This window comes from Pseudorca crassidens, chromosome 14, assembly GCF_039906515.1.
Source record: "Pseudorca crassidens isolate mPseCra1 chromosome 14, mPseCra1.hap1, whole genome shotgun sequence".
Taxonomy (NCBI): Eukaryota; Metazoa; Chordata; class Mammalia; order Artiodactyla; family Delphinidae; genus Pseudorca; species Pseudorca crassidens.
The window spans coordinates 65,968,603-65,993,666 of record NC_090309.1 but is presented as its reverse complement, the minus strand read 5'-3'; the positions used below and the strand labels follow the sequence as shown (position 1 = coordinate 65,993,666).

The window sequence follows — 25,064 nt, the reverse complement described above, 5'->3', positions numbered from 1 at the left end:
CATAAATAGCCAGGTTCTTAAAAGTTTCTAAAAATTGTCAAAAATCTGTATTTCAGTTGTAGAAAGGGATACAGACTTGCATCTTTTGCCACGTTTCTGCTGTGTATCAAAAGGCTGAATTATAAGTTGATATATGACATGGATTTGGGAGAAGATATGCTAGTGGATTACTGTCAGCACTTAAAGCCTTTTAATCGTTCATAATTTAAATATGAACTGTGGTAGTTACTGCAAAAAGGCTTTTTACTTTTAAATTCTTGTTTCTTTTTTACTACTTTGTAAATGGAGAAAGTATTGCGGACCACTGAATGCTGTCACATTGCCATGTTGTCATGCAATATGGTATTTTTGTCACAGAAAAATGTCTTTTATTATTTTTTGACCAATTATGGTTTGCCATGTGTACTCAAATAATCACAGACACCCACGATACTTTATGAGTTACTCACAAGAATAACCCAAATGTCAGACAGATAATAACACTGGCTAGATCTGGTCTTTTTATGGAATATTGCTGTTTAGTCTTGAGAGCATGTGTCTAGGAGGTGGCGGCGGGGGGGGGGGTGTCTGTTTCAAACTGATTTCCATCAAGACAAAATACAAGGAGGCAGTTTGAAGTCCTTATTAGCTCTTTGATTATCCTACTGTTTTACTGTGACTCCGGTTTCTGTTGAGGTCAAAGCACTGCTCTCGATAGTCTATACTTGGAAAAAACATGTGCCCATAGATACTATTTAAAGGGGTATTGTTAATTTCCTGGCTATGATAGGGGTACTTCAGGCATATTTTTTAAAAGAATTTAACCGTTAGGTGCCAAAGGGCACATTATGCTTTAGCAGGACAGAGAGCTGAGTCTAATGGGAAGTGTGTTAAACTGATGATCAGGAAACTAGATTCTGGTCCTGGTCCTGCCAGTAACTAGCTAATCCACAGGGTGCGACCGTTAATATTTCTGGACCTTAGTGTTTCTCATCCATAAAATAAGTGGCTTATATTTAGTGATGTCTAAAATTCAGTCCATCTCTAAAATCCTAGGACTTTTTATCAGTAATAAGCCAAAGGGTTTTTCAGCTGTTTTACAGGGCTATAGACAAGGAAGAGAAAAAGCAATTCCCAATTAGGTTATTATGGGCTAAATGGCTTATTCCCATTTTTACTTTCCTTGTTTGCCTTCCTTACTCTCATTGCTTTTCTTCCTCCATCATCATCGATAATGTCTGCTCCTCTTCCTTTTGGCATTCTTCATAAACCTTTACAGTAGGAATGACGGAGTAATTGGGTGGGTGGTAATTTTTTGGCTTACAGTGTATTCACTTCGAAACTAAATATTTGAAGGCTTTGAGAAGCAGAGGAAGTCTTCTTGTTAAAACATGCTGCACACTTTCCTCTCTGGCATGAGAGCAGATGTTTAGGAACAGGATACACACAGCCTATTCAAAATACAAAATGGGACACAACTATTTACCAAAAAATCTCAAAACTGGCACTAAAACTCCGCCACAAAAGGATTGGCAAAGTAGTTGAATTTAAAAAAATAATAGTAAAAGGGAGAGGGCATAGTAATGAATAGTTTCACATTGGAAATCATGGGAATTGTTTCATTTATATCCTGAGCTATTTCTCTTCTGTACTTCAAATATAGGGTAATCTGACAGACAAGTTTTAAAAATTATTTTACTGAAGATGGTAATTTTGTAGAATTTAGAGATTATGATTCTCTAGAAATACAGAGAATTTCAAAATTCATTTTTAGGCATGTAAGATATCTTCTGGGGATTTACTGGTTTAATATAATGTTGTTACTTACAGGAAGTGGTTTTCTAATTGATTTTTTCTCACTATATTTACAATATGTTAAATCTTTTGACAAATAAGATGTGTTACATGGAAAATAGTAGTTTGAGGACAATTCAAAATGTATTGTAACTTGTCAGCTACTCTTTCGCCTCTGAATTTAAGGCTACTAAAAGGTGGGGACTGGTAGACTTTAAGGGGCCAGATAGTAAATATTTTAGACTTTGCAGCCCATACAGTGTGCGTCACAAGCACTCAACCCCGTGTGGTATCGTGACAACAGCCAGAGGTGGTAGGTACGGGAAGGGTGTGGCTGCATTACAAAAACAGTCAGTGGCCTGAACTTGACGCTAGTGCCAGCATTTGCTGACCCCTGCCCCAAGGAGTCAAAATAATACAGGGAAAACCATATAGATTTCATAGTTAAGGCAGCTTAATTAAATAATCCATTTTGATGATCAGAAGAGCAGAAATAATTTTTAACATTTCCATGGTGATGTCCAGTTATTTTGAAAGAGGTAGAATGGATATTATTGTCACCATTTTTTTGGACAAGGAAACAGAGGTCCACTGACTTAAGGGGGCCCCCCCTCATTACACAGCAATTCAGTTAGCTGGGACTAGAGCCCAGGTCTCCTTGTGTCCTCTTTAACTCTCTGGGGTCTGACTGTGATGTGTAGGAGGGACAAGTAAGGGAAGAACCTGAGGGAGTTGGGTTTTCTGGGAAGACCAGATGGTATAAAAGAGAATTAGCAACCGGGAGTCAAATAGCCCTGGGTTCGAATGCTGGCTTCTTCATATCCATTGGTCGTGCTTACCTGGCTCACTGTCCTTTCCAGGTTCAGGTCACTCATCCACACAATGCAGGTGATAATAGGTAGGTGGTGGGTTTAGTAGGCACAGGGGTGACATAGGTCCTTCCTCCCTTTTTTGTGCTGCTCCTGTTTTTTCTTTCTGGTCTATGGTGACTATGAGTCTGGGCTGGTCAGATGTGAGAAGCAGGTGCATTTCTTGTGACAAGTAAGCATGTACTCTCTTTTCCTGGGAATTCAGTGGGAGAAATAACCTTAACTTCTACTTAATGTGACTCTAAAAGTGAGGCCTGAATGAAGATGATGTCCAAGGGAAGTACTCTGAGATTCTAAGAGAAACTCATTCTTGTGAATGTGATACTGACATGATATAACAGAATATTTACATTAAGGGGAATTTTCTGTAAATACCACTTTTGTTGTGGCATTCTGACCTTTGCCTCCTTGCACTTTCCTCCCTTTGCCTTTTTACAAAATGGAAACATATCCCCGGTTTTAATGGCTTCTTTGCATTTCACGGGGGTATAATGAAGATGACCTCCTGGGACTTTTAAGTTGTTGCTTATGGAGTTATAAGTTTCTCTAATAAGAAAAACATAGGAATTCTCTGTTGCCACAAGTAGAATATTTCAAATAAAATAATACTGTTGCTTGGCATATCTTACTTGTAGAGAGAGAGATTGAAAGGCAATCACAATTGCAAAGCTAACACATTTGGTTTATGTGATCCTGCTTTCTCTGAGGAGTTATGAGGGACTCACGTTCCATTAGCACCAACTGAATACAGATAAAAAGTATTTGAGAATTTGAAAACTATGATCCCATGGTATTTCATTTGGTGCTTGCGTCCCCTGAGAGAGGTAAAGGGTAGTATCCGTATTTTATAGATGTGAGTACCAAGGCTTTAGTGGTTTGATCAAAGGTGACTTTAAGTCAGGTTTTCTTATTCCAGAGTCTAAAAACCTCTTCTCTTCCTGTGTTGCCTGCTATGACCATGTGTTAAGTGATTATGTAGACAACATGGTGCTAGATTTTCCAGGACAAGAAAATCGTAAAGCTGCCCTCGAAGAGCTTATGCTTTGAGGAGGAGATGAGGAGTGTCTGTAAATAACCCTCATTTAAGGTAGAAAGTTCATAGCAGGACCTCAGAAGAGGAGATTCCACTTCCAGCTGAGGAAGAATACTTTGAGAGAGAAGGGATGGCATGTGACTTTTCTGTTCAGTTCTTTGTGCTCTCCCCAGCTGCTAAACGTGTTGGCTCATAGTAGTAGGTTGTCTGACGGCAGACTGATGGGGGCAGTGCAGCTTGACACAATGATACGTTCCAGAATAAAGATGGATGGGAAGGGAGAGGTAAAGTTGATAAGGGAAGGAAGAATTTACCCATTTGAATGAGGCATGGAGACATGCAGGCACAGATGGTTTGTGGAAATTGAGAGGAGTTGCATTTACTGGTGAAAGCGTGAAGGGCAGTGATCCTGGATGGCAAGTCTGGGAAGGTAGGCTGGGGCACGGCTGTGGAGCACCTTGAATTTCAAGCTTAGGAATTTGGCTTTTACTCTTTCAGAACTTACTAAAGAAGTTCTCTGAAAAGGGGACATTGATATTTATCATTCTGAAAAAGAGAGAGGGAAGGTTTCTCAGTTTTTTAGGCAGGAAACTAGTGATCTAATAGTCTAAGTAAGCTCTGAACAGCCCACAGTAATGATGACAACCTCTAGCTGCTTTCATCTACTGTGAGGTTCCTTTGCTGCCCTACACTGGGACTCTCCCAATGTATGTCAGAAAGCCAACTCAATACTATAGTGTTTTGGGGTGGAATGGAAGCGTCCTTGATGCTACACTCATTAGGTAGGTTCTCCTCATAAGGATGGAAAAAAATTCACTCTCAATGAGGCATTAAATAAACCAACATCACTGCTCAGTCGGGAGAAGCATTGAGACTTTTTGGGGAGCGGCTTAGTTCAGACACTGAGTCCTTCACCTTCTTATCATTGTTTGGATCCCTTGGTGTTTATCCAGCACAGAAACCAGTGAAAGGCAACATGTCACTCTTTGAACTGGTGCATATATTTTCCCCTTAACACATTGTACAGGTTTTATGTTTTTTAAAGATTAGCCAATACAATACTAAGAAGATGGTTGCCTTTCATTTGGGCAAGTTAGAGTGCTTACGAACTTGTGCAACTACTCTACTCCAAAATATATTTAGCCTTGTGAAATTATCTTCTAATACTGAGTAAATGTCATAATGTAGAGCACTGCCTTTATTTAAGTTGTGAAGCACCCTTAAAAGGCTGGTATTGGGAACGTTATTCATCTAACATATACTTACTGAGCACCTACTATGTGCCAGGGCTTGGTTTAAGCTTTAGGAATATATAGCAATGAATAAAATAGGCAAAGTCCTTGCTCTCCTGCTATATTAAAAACACGTGGCTATATATCAATAATATATGAACCTTTAGGACATTATGTTGAGTAAATGAGCCAGTCACGAGAAGACAAATACTGTGATTCCACTTATGAAATATCTAGAATAGTCAGATTCTTAGAGAAAGAGAATGGTAGTTGCTGGTGTTGGTGGAAAGGGGGAAATAAGGAATTATTTCGTGAGTACCGAATTTCAGTTTTGAAGGTAACATTCGAGAGAGTATATGAATATATAATACTTAACACTACTGAACTGTACACCTAGAAATGGTTAAGATGGTAAATTTTACATCACATGTATTCGACCAAAATTTTTAAAAACTACAAAAGGGTGTACATTACTGTCAGATGTATACTATCAAAAATATACCGTCAGAAACATTATATATGATATAATGTCAGGTAGTGATAGATGTCATGAAGAAATAAAAAGTTGAGAGAGGGGAGATCATGGGGAGTGTTGGTGGGAGGTATGGATCACTATTTCGGGCATGTTAGGAAGGGCTCTCTGGTTAGATGCTACGTAAGCAGAGACTTAAATGAAGTGTGAGTGATGAGCTCGTGGAGGGAACATCACACACTTAATAATCTAACTCTGTGACTATGTTTGTTATTTTATTTCAACTGTAGAGCCTCTCCAAAGGCTGGTGTGAGAAGCATTCATTCATACTCTTCCAAATGTCATTTTGGGTTAGGTTTTAGTGATGTGTATGGTATGATGTGTAGGGAATCATATTTAATAATATCTTTAGATAAAGAGCCTCATGTCCAGAGGATAGAGCCAAGCAAGTCTTGTCCCCTGGGTGGAAAAATGGTCCTGGAATTATTGCACAAGGAATCTTGGTTATTTATAATAAAAAAAAGATAAGGTCTTAGATGTAGAAACAAATTACCAAAAACGCTGTGTCACTTCTTTCTTCAACATTATTTTGTATAAGACAGATGACATGATTTTGGGCTGGAGCTTTTAAGTAAGGGAAATAAAATCCGTTCTGTTTATGAGGGTACGCGCGCGCGCGCGTGTGTGTGTGTGTGTGTGTTAGGGGGAGGGTAGTGAGTGGAAGGGAGCTTCATGGAAAGGTAGTTCCAGGGGTTGGTCGGACCAAGGAAGAGCAGTAGGTTGACCCTAAAAGCCAAAATTGGGAGAAATCTTCTGATGCCCCTCACTTTCCCGGCTTCAGAAATCTTCATCTGATTGAAGATGAAGATTCCTGAAGCCGGGAAAGTGAGGGGCATCAGAGTGGGTAGTATAGAAAGTATGTCTGTAGTCAGAACAGTTTAAAAAAAAAAAACCTTAGGTAAAAGAGGGTTCAGCAGTCTGCTGGCTCTGTGAGAAAGTCATGTGTGATTGATTGCTGCTTTTAAGCTATGTCTGGCCTGTATCATGGGGGTGGATGGGACTTCTTAAAGGAGTCTTGCTAGGCTAGCCTAGGATAAATGACCTTTCAAAATTCCTTGGAGTCTGCAACACAATGTCACAAAGCATGTGTTCTTTCCTAGTCTGTCAGCTTGAGCATGTGGAATGATCTTTGGAAAACTCCAGACTGCTTAGCATAGCACACGGGGCCCCTCCAGGATCAGCTGCCGCCTGGCTCCCTGGCTGTGCCCCTTTCTCTCTGCTTCTGCCAAACTGAGCCTCTAGGGGTGCCAAGGTCCCCCAGTGCTCCAAACCTTCTGTGCCTCTGTTCACACTGATGCCTCTGCCTGGGGGGTGTGCTCCCCCACCCAGTGTGCCTGGGCATCACCCACTGCTTCTGCCAGAGTCAGCCAAGCACCCCTCAGGATGCAGGGCCTCACTTCCCTTACTTGTTGCCATGCCTGTTTCTTCCACTGAGCTCCAGACTGGGGACAGGGCCCTGTCCGCTTCACGTTGTTATCCCCAGCGCTGGTGTAGTGCCTCACTTGGGAGATGCTTAACTCGTTCTGGTTGACAGAGTACATTGTCTCTGCAGGTGCCCATGTGAGGGTGGCATGTACACACCTACCTAGCACAGCTTCTTCGTGACTTCTTGGGCAACTGAAATCGCGGGAGCAGAATAATCATCTGAGAAGTCTCTACAGGGCTTGGGGTCACAGGAAAGAACGCATTCCAGTGTCTGCAAGATGCATGAAAAAGGGCACCTTTGTAACACTGTGCTTGGAGTTTGGATTTTACATTTTTAACACTGACTGCAGTGTTCTTTCTACTCAGGGCAAAGTGCAGTTAGATTTCCATACCTTTAGTACAGTTTCCCACTGCACGGCATTCCTGCTCCCCATGCTGCGTCTCTCTAAATACTGACAGTCTTTTAAGGAACAACCTCAAGTTCCATTTCAAACACTTCTGTCTGTGCTATTTTTTTTTTTTTTTTTTTTCCTATTTTGCCTCTAGTCATTCCCGTGCCAACTGACACTCGGTGGTCTAGCTCAGGTGTATTACTGACTGGTCCCAAGACCCTGGGCTGGTGATTGAACCTCTTTGATTCCATGCTGGTAAAATGAATCCGATGATGCCTTGACCTTCCTGTAGAACTGTTCTGGGGCTCACGAGAAGCAGCAGGCTGGTGGTGTATGTGGGTCCCTTGGATCGCCTTGAAGATCTTTCTCTACTTCTGAAAATAACCAATCCTGCTTTTAATTAGCAAACCCTACCTCCTGTGAACTGGGGGACAGTACTTCCCTTTCTTGAATAGGGTGTGCGACCTGTGGCACACAGAGACGGTGGTTCCTTTGTTTCCTGATCCCTATAGCACAGTAGCATCAAGGACACAGGAGGATGTTTCTAGTACTCCTCCATGTTGGCGCTCTACTAGTACCAGCTCCACTGGTGCACAGGAGGCTCTTTACTGACATGTAGGCTTGCTCTGGGTGGGTTAGACTACCCACAAAGTATTGTCAGTTACCATCATCACGTGGCAGAGACAACCTACTAGCACTGTGCCCACCTCTGCCTCGGATCATGTACCACCCCCTTGAGGGGTTCATTTGCTTACCCAGGAAGCTCTTGCATGTTGCCAAGCCTGCTGGCAAGGATGAGAGCATTTAAACAATGTAGCAAGCTTTGGAAACAAAAGCTATGGTCAGGAGGAAAAGTAATCATCTTGACGAGATGGGGCATCCCCAGAGATGGAGGATTACAACATTGGATCCTGCTTTGAGCTGTTCACTTGGCCGTCGTTTGTGTCATTTACCTCTGGACTCCTAGGCTGGGGTCAAATTAAAGATGCCGCTGGACTTAAAATAGATACTGAAGTCATATTTATGTGATATAGTACATACCTGCAGCATTTATTGGCTTACGAGTTGGGCTCAGTTTTGTATCTGTTGCCTAAAAGTCGAACATTTGTACCAGCTTGTCATATTCAGGTATATATAATTTTTCCAAGTGGAGGAGGAATAATGAATTTGTATATTGTTGGAAAACCCTCTTGGAACTAACATCACAGATGATGTGAAAATGTTTTTGAGGGCAGCCACACAGTCCTCTTCAGCCTATGCAGTCCAGGAAAATAAAATAACTACCAAATGGGGAAGGATGAAGTTAGTGAGGAAGTTTGTTTGTGATTTATTTCCCAAAGTTATATCACAAAGAAAGTGAGATGAGCCAGATGCCTTTCTATTGCCAATTTAATGTAATGCTCTCACTGATGCACTTATTAAAACTCAATTTTCTGTTGAGTTGAAGGGTATGGGTTTAAGGAATGGCTTACTGCTTGACTCCATTATCTTGAATTTAGACTCATGCAATAATTACTGAAAAACTGGCATGACTGCAATGTTGGCTTTTTGTAAGATTTGGTGGAAAAAAAGAAAGAACTTTATGCAGTAATGAGAGATTTCTTCACTCTGAGACCAAACTTCAGATGCCCATCAGATTCAATAAAAATTTGTTCTGGATTATGGGGACTTTCTAAGCTTTCCTAGTACAAAAACTCAGCCTGATTTTCATCAAATTTTCCCCAGAAGAGGTAAAAGGGAAACTTGACATTAAAATCCTTTGCAGGGAGGAGAGCAGACCACTGCCCTTTTCCTGGCAAATTAGGAAAGCGCACTAGAACATACTTAAGTCTATTTAGCAAGATTAAAATATGTCACTTTTTGCCACTGCATTGTCCCTTTCTAAAGGAAGGGTGATTTTTGAGTCCGTTGGATCTTCTTGTGGTATTAATAACATCTTAAGCCAGCTGTTTTATTGGGTGTACACACAGGGTAATTAGAAACATCTGAGAGTCCTATAATGTGCCTGGAAAACCATCATGCTGTATGGAAAAGAAAAAACTAATGTTCATGCCAAAGTTGTGTACTTGCTAAATAGATGCATTAGTATTAAACAAAATTTATTCTACCATTTTTGAAAAAGAAGCTAGGCTCTTCAGGCTGAAAATATTCTTTCATTGAAATACACTCATTGCAGAAATCATAACCTTATTTGGTAAAAGACTCCTGACTGTGCTGTTCATACAGTAATTATCATTTCCCTTCTGTCAAACTCCATCATATTATAGACCATTTTCTGCCAGAAGAAGTATTTCTTCTTTTCACCTGGCAGTTACTTGAAAACCTTAGAATTCTGAGGGATCTCATTTAAGGAAATTAACTCTTAGAAACATACTGCACCAGGGACTAATAGTGCCCAATTTGCCTAATGGTCTATCCTAGAAATTGGGTTAGGATTCAAGAGTTCTGGGCTCTATTTTAGCTGGTTATTTGAAATCTGATCTCCAATGGTGGCTGAGTTTGAATATTTGGGTATGCGGCAATCACAGCGGCTAAGTCAGGGTCTGATTTAAATCAGGTCCTGTTCTCTCCTCCCTCAAGACAAAATCTAAGACAAGAAAACCTAACATTTGGTGGTGGCTGGTGAATGGTTCCTTTCATCTTCATTCACAAATAACAAGCCTTTATGAGAAGTCAGTGCTGAGTCAAACTGACATAACCCAGGCAGCTGTGGACAGGGCTCAAGTTAGAGGCCTCCGGTGTCTTTACAGCCTGTCTTGCTCTGCATGTCCCCACTGGGTGTGCCATTTTTGTCCTTTTTGATCATTTCGAATGGGAGTTTTCATCGCTCACAGAAGCAGAATTGTAGCCAGTTGTCCATTTTGTTAGAGATTGGTGGTGACTTAATGAAGCCTCTGGACGGAGGAGTGGATTCACCTGTGTAAAAATGTTTATGGTGGGGAGGTGGGACAATCATTAGGAGCATTAAGCATATTTTTTAAAATTTCTATTTATTTATTTATTTAAGATGTTGGGGGTAGGAGTTTATTAATTAATTAATTTATTTATGGCTGTGTTGGGTCTTCGTTTCTGTGCGAGGGCTTTCTCTAGTTGTGGCAAGCGGGGTCCAACTCTTCATCACGGTGTGTGGGCCTCTCACTATCGCGGCCTCTCTTGTTGCGGAGCACAGGCTCCAGACGCGCAGGCTCAGTAGTTGTGGCTCACGGGCCTAGTTGCTCCGCGGCATGTGGGATCTTCCCAGACCAGGGCTTGAACCCGTGTGCCCTGCATCGGCAGGTGGACTCTCAACCACTGCGCCACCAGGGAAGCCCAGCATTAAGCATTTTGAAAGTATTTTAGGCTAGTCTTTAAGAGAAGATGCATTTGAATGATATCAAGTTGACTAAGCCTGTCATAAGCCATTGTCCTTTCTGATAACGTAAGATCTCTATTCTGAACTTTCCTATCCACAGTGCCTGCATTTTGACTTATGATCATGGTGCTTGAGAGCACTTTCAACACTGTAGAGAAGTTGAACTAATGGACAATGGTCAACATGAATTTATTAGTTGGGACAGTAGAGCTGAAACTCCCCTTTCTTTGTGCCACCAAAAGCCCTCCGTATTTCTTTCAGTGTGGCCTCTTCCTCTTTCCAGTGTCGTCTACTGACACATGGGTTCTGTGTCTTTGTCTCTGAGATCCTCTTATTTTAGGTACATCCAGCAGGCATAGCCTTAGCTGGGGGCTCCCTCAGTTTCCTTTCTTCCTCTGAAATATCTGGTTCGCACCCATAATGCAGATAGGAAGGGGAAAGTTGAGTTTGTCTAATGGTTCTCCACCAGGAGAAGTTTGGCTTCCCAGGAGAGACATTTGACAGGGTTACGAGACGTTTTTGGTTGTCCAAACTGGGAGGGGGACGTATCCTGGCGTGTAATGGGTAGAGACCAGAAATGCCACTAAGCAGCCTACAGTGCATAGGACAGTCCCCACAACAAAGAATTTTTGGCCCCAAACGTCAACAGTGCCAAAGTTAAGAAGCTCTGCTGTAAGCATCGCCTTTTTCCCCATTGGACAGCATCTTGGACCCACACCCTGGTGGTTTTGTCCGGGTCCCTGGACAACCCTCCCTCTTAAATCTCCAGGTAGTTCTCTAGGTAAAACCTCCAGCATTTTGACACAAATGTATTCTGTTTGTGATGATTCTGGGCCTCAAACTGACAGCTCTTTCAGCCCTCCTCATACGTGTGTTCCCTAATAACCTGGACCCTGCCTTCTGTAGGCTTGATTTGCATTTGATTGTTTATATGAGATCTCGTTGGATTTTAGAGGGTGCAAGGATCGAGATGGTTTGGGATATCTCAGGATGACTCAACAAGTAGGATTGATTGGCCTTTATTATGAGGATTCTTTAGAAACTGAAGAAATAACAAATGGGAAAACACTTAGCACAGGAGGCATTTTTTTAAAAAAGCACATCTCAGAAGTGATTGTATAATAGAAACCACTTTTCAACACTAACCATTGCTACTGTGGATACCCGTTCGCAAAGTGTCTGTGCTATGGCTGTTGGGAAAGGAAAAAGCCAAGTGTGTTTATTTGAACGATAGCATCATCACATGTTCAAATAAACACAGCACCTTGGGAGGGTACGGGTTTGTTATTTCTAACCCAAACGTCTTTACACATGCCTTTTGAAGGGTCGTGTTGCCAAGTTTGAAAGAAAAAACTATCCAAGCATTAAAAGTCTGACATATTATTTAACTTGTTGAAAAAAGAAAAACTTCCATGGCCAAAACACTCTAGGTTAGCTGGACAATGGAGTATATATCACTTTTTTCAAGAGCTCACTTTTGGACAGATCAGAAACACTAGGGAGCGAGTAAAGACATTGCCTTCACCTGCCTATAACCTCTTATAGCAGTTTTCTGTTATTTATTTATTTATTTATTTATTTATTTTTTTGCGGTACACGGGCCTCTCACTGCTGTGGCCTCTCCCGCTGCGGAGCACAGGCTCTGGACGCGCAGGCTCAGCGGCCATGGCTCACGGGCCCAGCCGCTCCGCAGCCTGTGGGATCCTCCCGGACTGGGGCACGAACCCGTGTCCCCTGCCTCGGCAGGCGGACTCCCAACCACTGCACCACCAGGGAAGCCCTTCTGTTATGTTTTGGTCATCTTGCCCGGGAAACTTGGAATTTTCACAGTTGATTCTTTGGTGCTTTTTCACTTGAATGAAATGCCTGTTCTTAATTCCGTCAATATAGTGGTGATATATTTTATTGCTTATCTTCATAAGACCCCAAACATATAATTCACGTGGCTGACTTTTTCTGTTGTATCTTTTCTTTAGTTGTGGTAAAAGATAACATTTACCATTTTAACCATTCTTAAGTGTATACTCCAGAGGCATTGAGTACATTGACAATGATGTACAGCCGTTACCACTCTCCATTTCCAGAACTTTTCATTTTTGCAGAGACTCAGTACCCATTCAACAATAACTCCCCATCCCTTTCCCTCCTTGGTCCCTGATAACCTCTGTTCTATTTTCTGTCTCTATAAATTTGCCTATTCTAGGTATTTCATATAAGTGGAATCATACAGCATTTGTCTTTTTGTGTCTGGGTTATTTCACTTTGCGTAATGTTTTCAAGATTCCTCTATGTTGTGGTGTGTGTCAGAATTCCTTTTTTAAGGCTGAATAATTCTTCGTTTTATGTATATGCTACCTTTTGCTTATTCATTCGTCTGTTGGTGGACATTTGAGTTGTTTCCATCTACTGTGAAAAAGACTGCTATGAACACGGGTGTACAAGGGCTGTTGGAAGCCCGGCTTTCATTTCTTTGAGGTCTGTATCTAGAAATGGAATTGCTGGATCATATGGTAATTCTGTTTACTTTTCGAGGAATTGTTAAACTGTTTTCCACAGTGGCAGCACCATTTCACATTGCTACCAGCAGCGCACTAGGGTTCTAATTTCTCTGTGTCCTCACCAGTACTTCCTTTTTTTCCCCCCTTTGGTAGTAGGATCCTAGTGGGTGTGAAGTAGTATCTCATTGTGTTTTTTTTCCCAGAAAAATAACACACTATTTTTTATTATTTAAATGCTCAACACACCTCTGTGATACCTTTTTGTTTGTTTGTTTGTTTTTGTTTGTTTTTTTTGCGGTACGCGGGCCTCTCACTGTTGTGGCCTCTCCCGTTGCGGAGCACAGGCTCCGGACGCGCAGGCTCAGCGGCCATGGCTCACGGGCCCAGCCGCTCCGCGGCATGTGGGATCTTTCTGGACTGGGGCATGAACCTGTGTCCCCTGCATCGGCAGGCGGACTCTCAACCACTGCGCCACCAGGGAAGCCCTGTGATACCTTTTAACCTATATTTTGGTTGCATGATTTGTGACAATTCTGCAATATCATTTTCTACAGAGAAAAGAGAAACATAATTAAGTCCTTTCTTTACCAGGGTTGATAAAAATTATACTTGATTATTGACAACATGTAAAGTATTGTTCATCTTTACAACTCTTTATTGGTGGTGTCATGTAAATTTTTGGAACGGCTGCATTGATGAAGAAACTTTCTCATTTGAACTGTAAGATTTTGGGGCATTACGAATTTTTATTTACCGTGAGTATTCTTAAATACTGTTTTGTTTTTTTAACATCTTTATTGGAGTATAATTGCTTTACAATGGTGTGTCAGTTTCTGCTTTATAACAAAGTGAATCAGTTATACATATACATATGTTCCCATATCTCCTCCCTCTTGCGTCTCCCTCCCTTCCACCCTCCCTATCCCACCCCTCCAGGCGGTCACAAAGCACCGAGCTGATCTCCCTGTGCTATGCGGCTGCTTCCCAATAGCTGTCTATGTTACGTTTGGTAGTGTATATATGTCCATCTCATTGTGGTTTTGATTTGTGATTCCCTAATTACTAATGATGTTGAACCTCTTCTCATGGGCTTATCACCCTTTTGCATATCTTCTTTGGAGAAATATTTATTCTAGTCCTTTGCCCAATTTTGAATTGGTTTGTTGTGGTAGATTTTTTAAAAACTGGGATTTCCACTTACCAAGTTAGGCATTTAATTACAGTGTTATCTATAGTTGATATTAATTGTGAATCTTCTGGGAGACCTGAGTTCTAGTCCTGGTCCTGCCATTTGGACAAGACTCATTTTTAAATCGTAAGTTTTTCATCTGGAAAAGGAGGAGTTTAAGGAGTAAATGTTTAAGATCTTTTACAGCCCTAAAATGCTATTATCCTGTCTAATATAAAGCCCTTTTAGGAGAATGATTTTAGAAGTGTAAATGGAATTAAGCTATCTTTAGTATGTTTTATTCTGAAAATATTTACTATGATTTCCCAGTATGTACAGTGTGTTCCCTTTTGTACTTTTTTGGCTCCACTTTCCACTTTAAATCAAAGGATGATTTTATACAAGTTTAGTAATATATTGTGTGGTGATGTGTCGTCGGCCTGACAAGCTTGATCAGAATACTGGAGGCCTGAAACATTTGACAAACTTACAAATAACTCTGTAGTTTTCTTGCCTAGTCATTTAGATCAGAGTGCTGCGAAGAGTTTGGCCAGAAACAGAATGCCTCCATGGTGGCCTGAAGGAAGCACAGCTTGTATGGAGTGAGATGCAAGGATGGAGTTGCTGTGGGTTCGGCCACTCAGTCTATAAAGAGCTAATTTTTTTTCTTTTTTTTTTGGTGGTGAGCACTGAAATGAAGGCCTGCATGCCTTAGAATGTGCTGGACCCCTTCTGCAAACTATAACAAATGTGTGGTTGAGGATTAAAAATAGGAGCTGTAAGGGTTTAAATCACCTTACAGGGAAGATAAAGTCAAAACCTAATTTTAAACTTAAGGAACATAGTTTTTATTGTAATTGAAGAGGTAGCTTTTCCATCTGACACATGTTTGAGTTCATTTATCTCTTGCCAATTCCCCGGGTTATCTCAATTTACTTGGATTAACAGCTCCTTGAATTTTTTTCTTCCTGTGGAATTAAAGAAAAAGCCAGATGCACAAGTGTTCTGCAACAGTCAAAATACAGAGTTTAATGTTGCCTGTGCTGGAAATCCAGCCTGCTCTGCACCCCTAGAGGCATCAGTGAGCTCCCTTTTCCTTCAGGAGATTGGCGGGTGGAGCGGGAGAGAGGTCGGGGTGTTTATTTGCAGCGCCTGTCATGAGGAGCTCTCTGCCAGGTCCTTATTTTTGCACTACCAGGATACTATTCTCACTGTGGTTTTCCCAGAACTCAGCAGAGTTCCTATGTACCGATGTCAAGAATCTCTTTATTAGTCTTCAGTTTTACCCCACTTTAATGTTCCTCTTTTTCCTGACAGTCTTTTGACTCATACTAAAATTAGTTAAAAGACCTGAAGGCAGATTTTTTAAACAGTCGATTTGTATGGCATCTACTTTAAAAAAATATGTATAATTAGCTTTTTTGATTATGTAATACATGGTACAAAACTTAAAAGACACAAGAAGACCTACTCTAGAGTGAAAATGAAGTTCTCTTCTGTAGGGGCAAATACTCTTACCCATTTCTTGAGTATTCTTCTTGAATTTGAGTGTGGGAGCATATAACCTTGAAACTGCTAGAATATTTTATTTAGTATATTTCACTGTGCTTTGTTCACCTGGCAGTTCATATCAGCACCAACAAATCTGCCTTGTTCTTTTTGATGACTGCATAATATTCCATGCTGGCATACACTGTAATAACTACACTGTATTGTTCAGCATTTGCCTTTGCAACTTTTTCTGTTATCATCCAAACTGCAGTGAATAATAAATTCTTAGTACACATGTGTGATTATCTGAGAATAAATTATTAGAAGCAAAATTGCTGCATCAAAGGGTATGTTCTGATTTAATTTTAACAGATATTTACCAAATCATCTGCTATAAAAGCTGAATCATTTACATTCCCGATACTGAGAAATTAGGATTTAGAACCTTAATTTGCATCTCCCAATCAACCTCAGCATTATTCCCATTTGGGCTGGAAAATTCTTTGTTTCAAGGGACTGTCCTATGCATTGTAGGATGTTTAGCACCATCCTGGTTACTACACAGTAGATTCAAGTAGCATTCCCACCCCCACCCTGCACCCAAGTTGTGACAACTAAAAATGTCTCCAGTTGTTGGCAAATGCTCCTGTGGGCAAAGTCACCACTGGTCGAGAATACTTCAATTAATTGCATCTGACTCAAGTCATTCACTCAGTCATCAGTCTTGGCCTGAGCTCTGTCACATCCGTGTGTGAATCTGACTTTCCTCATCTCTAGAACAGGAGGGATCAATACCCACCCATAGAGTTGTTGTGAGGGTTAAATATGGAGCATGGTTTTTTTTAAAAAAAATGCTTTATGATCAGAACAATGTCCATATAATCAGGTGTTAGTTTTCTTATTAATTGCTTGATTATGATACCACTTACATTTGATTACATCAAAATGCAATTCATTAAACTACAACACTGAACATATTTAAACATATTGTAACATATAAGAGATTGGCATTAACAAAAGTAACCAATATATATTGAATAACTTGTGTACGTTGAAATTGACCAAACATCACAAATTAATGGCATTGCCTGGTACTTTAATCTTACATCATTTAGCTGCAGTTTCAAGTCTAATACAAAGAAATTATTTTCTCCTATATATAGCTTTAACTTTAGGAGAATCCAAAGAACTTTGATCCCATTTAATTTACTATTTGGGGTTTTCATAAAGAATTTAAACACTTCACAGTTCTGCAAATGGCAGATTTTTACACAGTTGATAGTCACTCCATTGGTGACTAAAGAGCAGATTTTTAAAATTTGGACTCAGGGCGTGCCTGGAAAGCACACGTTGATTTCCCTCCCTCCTGAAATACTTGGACTTGGAAATATATAATTTAACTTTAAAATTACAGACGCTGAAAAATTTGTAAGTCAAACATCAAAGGTGTTAGATTCCAGAGACTTATTGTTTGGGTTTGTTTAAGATGTCATTAGTGCAGATAGAATTATCACGTGGCTAATACATGTATGGAAATGAAGAGCTGTGAAGACGGTAAACAAGGAAGGAAGGAAACTGACATTTCACAGGTGTTATTTACCGTTAGTGTGTTTCTGAAAAGTCAAAATATGTGATCATATGATTGTGCCAAATAATCTTGTGCTCATGAGGGGTCATAATTTCTTGGAAATCTGTGGGGATTTGTTTCGTGAAGTGAATGCCAGACCCTTAGCACTGGGAGTGGCTTAGAGAACATCTCGTTCACCCTTTTCATTTTACACATCAGAAAATTGAGGCCCAGAGAGGGAAGGGGATGACCTTAAGGTCACAGCTAGTGGCAGAGCTCAGATTCAGACCCTGCCTTGTGATTCTCATTGCATTGCCAAATGAGATTATTTTTGTAAGGTTATTATATCTGGAGATTGCGTAAAGTGGCCTCTTGTTGGCCATTGCCCCTGTGTGGCGATTTCTAACTCAGCTTGGATGTACAAGAGTGGAGTATCCGAGAGGGATTCTGCTCCAGCCACTCCCTCCCCACCCCATTCCCACCCAAATAAGGTGAGGGTGAGAGTCACTGGGTAATTGGGCAAAGATAGACTGACCATACTCAAAAAAACATAAATAAGACAGTATTCCTCAATCACTATGAACCTTTGCTCAACAAAAGAATGAGTAGACTATGCTGTGTAAACTTTAGATAGAGTGATGTGTAGAATACCAAATTCAGATATCCAGGGATTAAGAATTAAAAATACAAGTAGTCATGCAGAAGGAACATCCCGGGGCATTGGCAGGTGGGTCCTCCAGTCCCAGCCACAGAAGGCTACTCCCCGCCCATAGCACCTTCTGCAGGGCTTGGTAAAGACTGGATGCCCCAGTTCTTTACCACTTTCTGGAATTAACCCAGAGAAGAAACCGAGAGAGGAAATTGCAGATGAGCTCAGGTCTGAGACGCTTTTCCCTAGCTAATTCCTAGAGGGATCCTGAGTGACATTTTCTTAGCTCATTTAGGGAAAGTCGAGTAATAAAGTACCGATGATTCATGGACATTGTGGTTATCAAAGGAGACACCTTCTAGCCAGAAAATGAAAGATTTCTTTCCAGTGATTCACACGTATTACCCAGAACACTTCGACTTCCTGGAATTTAAAATATAAACTGAAGTCCCCTGGCAATAACTCTTAAACACCAGAAATCAATTCATCTTCCCTTCCTATCTCCTCTTCTTTTCTCTCTCCCACTCTATAACCCTGATTCTTTTTTTTTTTTTCTGGACGGGGAGACCAAGCCATTATTATTGGAGAAGGTGGCATTTGAGCAAGCCCTTAAGAGTGTCTTTTTCAATCGACAGAAAATGAGAGGAAAGAGAGGAATTCATGGTGAAGTGTAGAGTCATAACAAAGGTACGGTGGTGTCCATAACCCTGACGCTTCAGATGCATCATAGCATACCTAAATGCTGGGTAACTGAAGACAGAGGATGATGGCTCTTCTTCAAAATGGCAGAAACACAGCGTGTACCTTTTCTCTTTTCTGCAGAATGATGACACATTTTTAGTTTAGCACATTACAGAGTGAGACAGGAAACGCATTTGTTTGGAGAGCTCATTTAAGGTGAGGTGAAAATGTCTCTTGTGCTGCTTTGTCTCATGGCCAGACAGAATGCAATGAGATGGGAATGCAGGGGGCTTAGGGTCTGCTTAATCCTGGCCCTGAGCGTGCCTCTGTGAGTGAGGGAACAAAGCTGCAGCCTGGTGAGCTGCGGCCATAGTAGCAACAGCTGCACTTAGATTGGTTCCCTCCCCTTGGCCTTGACTGAGCCCTGCTCCTCTTCACAGAGAGGAGCAGCCTGCTGCCGCTGTGGCCCTGTGACTCAAGGGATTCCTATGGAAAATAATAGAAAATATGGGTCCCTCCAGGCTGCGGCTAAATTAATGGTAATAGTCCCTCTGAAACTTGAGTGCTTGCTGTAAAATCAAGGCTCAGCCAGTTCAGCTGCCACTTAACCAAGCTGTTGAGTTTGAGTTATCAAAAGAGCCACCACTGCCAGCACTTCCTGTCCAGCACCTTTTAAAAGTAACGTCACTAGTTCTATTGTTAAAGAATTTCTGTTCCTTATCTGTATCTTATTGTGTCTGATGATTCAAGTCTTTAAATAATACCTTTAAAGATAGGAACACCAGTGGTCGTGCTTGTTTGAAGGCCCCTGCTGATGCTGCTTACTGACTCTGCCTCTTGGATTATGGGTTGGTCCAATTTAGGCCGCTTTAGTTTCCTGTGTGATAACTGGATGGATTATTGAGGAAAAATTCCCAGGGTAAAACCATGGGGAAAGATCTGGTCCAGAGCTGGAAGGAAAGGAAAACTCATGTGTATTCGCTGTACCCATCATAGTTTTAGATATTTTCACATCAAATTTCTTTTCATCCTGAGAATAATAGGTATATTATTCCCATTTACTAATTAGAAAACAGAGGCCTAGCAGATTTAGGTAAAGTACTCGATCCAGAGAACCGTAATACTGAATCCAATTGTAAAAGTAACTATTGTGGACAATTCCCATTTCTATAGCCACATGGAGAAAACGTATTAGGGTAATGTGGAGACTGGCCCCTTTTAATTGTTGGTAGCTGAATAGCGAAACTTGAAATGAAAGGAATCCAAGTGCTTTGGAATTATTTTTGAGCGGGTCATTCATGTGGTTAGGGCAGCGCTACTTCCAAGGGAGTATTTTGATTGATTGTGTCAGCGTCCTTGGGTGGCCCTCCCAAGAGCTTGAATGCCTGTGTAAGTTTGGTTTCCTCTAGCTAACTTTTAAGCTTTTACAGATGAGGCACCACATCTTTATGTTGTTTCTCTAATAATGATTAGTAAAGTAAATTGAAAAGTATGGGAATTCAGTACATTGGGTTGACCTACCATAGAAATAGGCTTTTGCATCACTGTTGAGAATAACTACGTATTATAGACAAGCACACTGTCAACTAGGTGTTTAGCCCTTGTGATTAGTAGCAACTATTCTGTCTCATTATTGATGATTGCAGTACTTTGGAATGGAAAGTAGATTTTACCCAACTCTGCCTGTGACTGACCAGTGTAGTGTGTTGAGAAGGATTCAGAGTCTCTTTCTAGGCCCAGCAAGAGCCATGGTAGACAAGTAACTTTTGTTAAAGATAGAGGAGGAGAGAGCATAGCACCTACGCTGCAGCTGCTGCTTCCATGGGTGTTTGCAGCAGCCCACTGGTCATAGCAGTAATGACTGGGCCTTTTCATCCCCTCCTGGCCTCCCTAAAATCTGCTGGGACAGTATGCACACTTTGGAGATAGATAGCGTGGTAGACTTTGAATATCGATTCTACCATTTTGGGAAGAAAGCAAAATGTCTCAGAATCTGTTAACTCTTCTATAAGTTGGTATAAAATTATGTCATTCACAGAGTTGCTTGAAGGAGTAGCTGGGATAGTGAATATAGTACCCTGTAAAAGAGTAGAAGTCCAACAATTGTTAGTACCTTTCTACCTTTCCTTTGTGTAGAGGCCATGTAGCCATTTCCTTATTGAAACTTTATTGTTCTTGCCTTCTGCAAACAAATACTTTCATATGGATAAGTAATGTCAAGAGTGGCATTAGGGCTTCCCTGGTGGCGCAGTGGTTGAGAGTCCGCCTGCCGATGCAGGGGACATGGGTTCGTGCCCCGGTCCGGGAAGATCCCACATGCCGCGGAGCGGCTGGGCCTGTGAGCCATGGCCGCTGAGCCTGTGTGTCCGGAGCCTGTGCTCCGCAACGGGAGAGGCCACAACAGTGAGAGGCCTGCGTACTGCAAAAAAAAAGAGTGGCATTAAAGCATTTTCAGATAGGTATGTTATTTCCGTCACTTTTATATATTAAATATATTAGCTGAAAAGGGTTAATATATTTTAATTTATTAACAAATTAAGTGGAAACTTTTCAACAGGTTTATGTTGGGCATATTAAAGAATCTGCATCTTGGAATAAGCATTCAGTTGATAACTTTACTGATGATCAGTTTTATAAATTTTGAATCATTTGGTTAGTTACGGAATAATGTCTTCTGTACCTCTAGACAGTTCTCATTGAATTCTTTTTTTTTTTTTTTTGTCCTGTATCCTTCATGGCTTTTGAATTGCTTCTTTCAGATGGGAATGGAGTGACTTGGTAAAAGTGATCATGCTTGCTAGCGTTCTTTGATTGCCTTACAAGAGCCTGAAAAGCACATGGTGAGGAACTTGTTAGACTCATCATTTTTAGGATAGAGTGACAGCCAGATATAAATCACTTGTTTGGCTCAGAAAAGCAAATTTGAAGGGACACAGTAGTGTCTCTCTTATCTACCTTTTGTGGCTAAAGTGTTGAATTTAAGGTACTAGAAATAGAGGATGACATTTATCAATTGTGAATGTTTAGTAGACTTGCATTTGTTTGTATGTGTGTCAGTAGATTCATGCATAATAAGTGAGCCTATATAAAGGTAGTGGCCAAATAACCTCTTAAGAATCAAACGGAGTTCTTCCTTAATCATCATTTTTCTTCTTGGCTTTAGGAATTCTGACTGGATATCGTGATCATATATCTAATAATTACTTGGAAAATTCTATCAATCTCTGGTTTTTCCTTTTTCCCGGGGGTACGGGACTATGAAAACCTGAATTTTCCATTTTAATAGTAAGAACTCTATGGTTTTATGCTAATGGTGAAAGCGGAAATTCTGTTCTAGCTTTCAAATCAAGTTTAAGCTTTCCTAATCTAGACCCCATTGATTACACGTATATATGTATTTTTTAAACACCAACTTCTATGGATTGGTGCTGTTATTATTTTTTTTAAATTTTATTTATTTATTTATGGACTGCGTTGGGTCTTCGTTGCTGCGCACGGGCTTTCTGTAGTTGGGGGGAGCGGGGGCTACTCTTCGTTGCGGTGCCCGGGCTTCTCATCGCGGTGGCTTCTCCTGTTGCAGAGCGCAGGCTCTAGGTGCGTGGGCTTCAGTAGTTGTGGCGCACAGGCTTAGTTGCTCCGTGGCATGTACATGTATTTTTGACAAGTAAGATTCAGTATCTTTCCTCTGCTTGGCTGTTGATCAGCGTGCTAACAGCTGGAAGATCTAATCATAAATCACTCGTGAAGATTATGAATAAGCTGTAAGTTTATCCACATGTATAGCCTTTCTCTCCCAGTGATAGATGCTTCATATTCAAAAATGAAATATTAGTGAAATATTTATGAAATTTTATTGTAGTTTTCTTGCTTTTTTAAAAAAGATCAACAAAGTAAGCTAGCAATTGATTGAATTTTGTAAGGAGAATCCAGAAGAGACCTGCCAGATACAGACAAAAGAGAAGGGCATTGGTAAAGAGAGTGAGATAATGTTCATTTTAGACCTAAGAAATAGGAAGCTTTAAGAGCTTTATCACTTAACACTGGAAATATGCCAGAACGTTAACAATGACGGAAAGAATACAAAATACGGCTTTTAAAGTACTCTGGATGTAATATGAAAAGTTTTAAAGACAATTTGAGGGTAGCAGAAAAATCTTTCCAGGATCGCTGCTATCTATTTCGTGGAAAACGCATCGGAAGCAGTCTAAAATACCGTGGGATGCTAGCTGGAAACTATCACTTCACTTCAAACGCTACATATTTTGGTGTCATTTGGAACAAAAAGGAACATACAAAGCTGTATGGGGAAAAACATTCTTACTTGGTCCCCGTATAAACCCAGAGAGTTTAACTTTGGGTCTTCTGGCTTCTGTCAGAAGGCTGAAGGGTTGGCCCCACTGAGGTGCTTTCAAATCACTGGCGTTTACTGGGCGCCTACTCAGCACACTCCAGGTGCAGGGGAGGCAGGAGCACCTGAACCTCACGGAGGGTCACAGGAGGCCTCGCTGAAGGGGGGGACATGGAGGGGGGCTGAGGCCCAGCAGCTGAAGAAGAGGGAAGAGGAATTCTTCCAGAATCTAGCCAGAGGCATGCCATGTGCATTGGCTTGGATTCAGGGGAGAGAGAGTGGTGTGTTTCGGGACGCAGGTAGATCAGTTTTGTGGTCTGAAATGCCCGAGGCAGGACATGGTGGAGGCAAGACTGGTAGCACCTGGCATTTAACGCACTGGTACCGTGAGCCAGGCCTTTGACGCTCACTGCAAACCCCATGAGGCAGCCCGTGGGCTTATTACCCAAATTCCATTGAGAGAATAGGATTTTTTTTTTTAGGTGATAGCCATAATTATAGGGAAATGAGCTAATTAAGTACACATGTCAGACAGTACATTCTAGCCAGGGTATGGAGAGAACATATGGGAGAGAAGTGAGAAAGGAGGTGGGGAGGCTATCAAAACGGCTTTGCCATAGTCTGTGCAGGATACAATAGCCTGAACTTGGACGAAGGCATTGGGGGATGGAAAGGAAGAAATAAACAGACATACTAGAGAGAGAGAATCAGTAGAACTTGGTTACAGTCGATGTGCGTGTGTCGGGATGGTGAAGCGAGGCTCCAATGTTTGTGGCTCCTAAGCAGTATTCTTTCATATTTAATAGATTATAGGACCATAAAAGTTTAGCACTGGGAAAAAAATTTATATCAGTTAGAGCTATTGTTTTACCAATTAGAAAACCAAGTTTCAGAGAGCTGAACTGAACTGCTGAGGGTTGTTTAGCTGTATGATGCAGACCTACGAGGTGGAACTCAGGTGCCTAGTCTCCCAGTACGTGGACCTTCTGACACGCTAGACTTGAAACTTGTATCACATCCAGGAAGTATTATTATTATTATTATTATTTATTGGTTGGGTCTCTTTCCTGATAAAAGTAATGGACTACAAAATGTGAATCATGTGGTCAAGTTCCATGAAGAGAATAGAATTTTAGAAGTGAAGCAGTGAAAATGTTTTGCTCTAAATGGCTTGTGAAAATATGTATTTGAAGTTGCTGGGGTTCAAGCTCTGATGGTATTGAATGTATTAATAGATATAAAAGGTGTAAAATGCTTTCTTCCTTCCCCTTCTTCAGCTTTTTCAAGTTGCCAGTTCAGTTGTGGCAACTACCTTTTCCGGAACAGCATTAACTCTGAAAGTATTGATAGATGCATATCTCTCTAAGTAATGTATAGGCTTTTTCTTATTGTTTGGATCAAATATGTGATAAATTATACCACTTCATGTTGAAATCAATTTGGTAAAATGTTTTAGCTTGTAAAAATTACAGAGAAATGATTGTAGTTTATGAAAAGACTTCATTTTTTATGAGTAGCAATCACTGTATTGCCTTATAATTCTGAATTAAAATATCCTTATATACTTTCCTTAACTTCATTGTCTGACTGGCCATAAAAGGAAAGAAGAATGAAACAGGAGGAATACTAGGGAAAAGTTTCTGAAATTCTTCTTCGTCTGCCCAGGTAGTTTCCCTGAGGATACTTGGTTTATTTAGGAACTTTGCCAGGGGGATTTGGGAATTTTTCTAGTCCTGATTAATGATGGTAGTTTTAATTTACTTTTCCTCCATGCCTCGGATTCTTATCCTGTGCAAAATCTAGACCTCTGATTGTTTTATTGTGGTAACTGAGTATTAGAGTATACACTAGGATGTTTCAAAAGTCAACTTAGTCTGAGTCTGAGCTACATCTCAAGAGAGTTAATTAGAAACATATTCATGGGCCAATATTGGGGATTAAAAGGAATTATCTTTAGGAAGTCAGTTTTGATACATATTGTCTTGATTTAGTGGAATGTTCCAGATTCAGGAAGTATATATGGAGCCCTGAGGAATGAATAGGCATATTTTAAT

The 25,064-nt window shown here is 40.8% G+C and overlaps 1 protein-coding gene across 9 annotated transcripts in view; it reads left to right on the top strand.

Annotated features, from left to right (window-relative positions):
* Positions 1-25,064, top strand: part of LTBP1 (latent transforming growth factor beta binding protein 1) — a 424,099-nt gene that overhangs the window by 169,969 nt on the left and 229,066 nt on the right. The gene's annotated exons all lie outside the window — the stretch shown is intronic.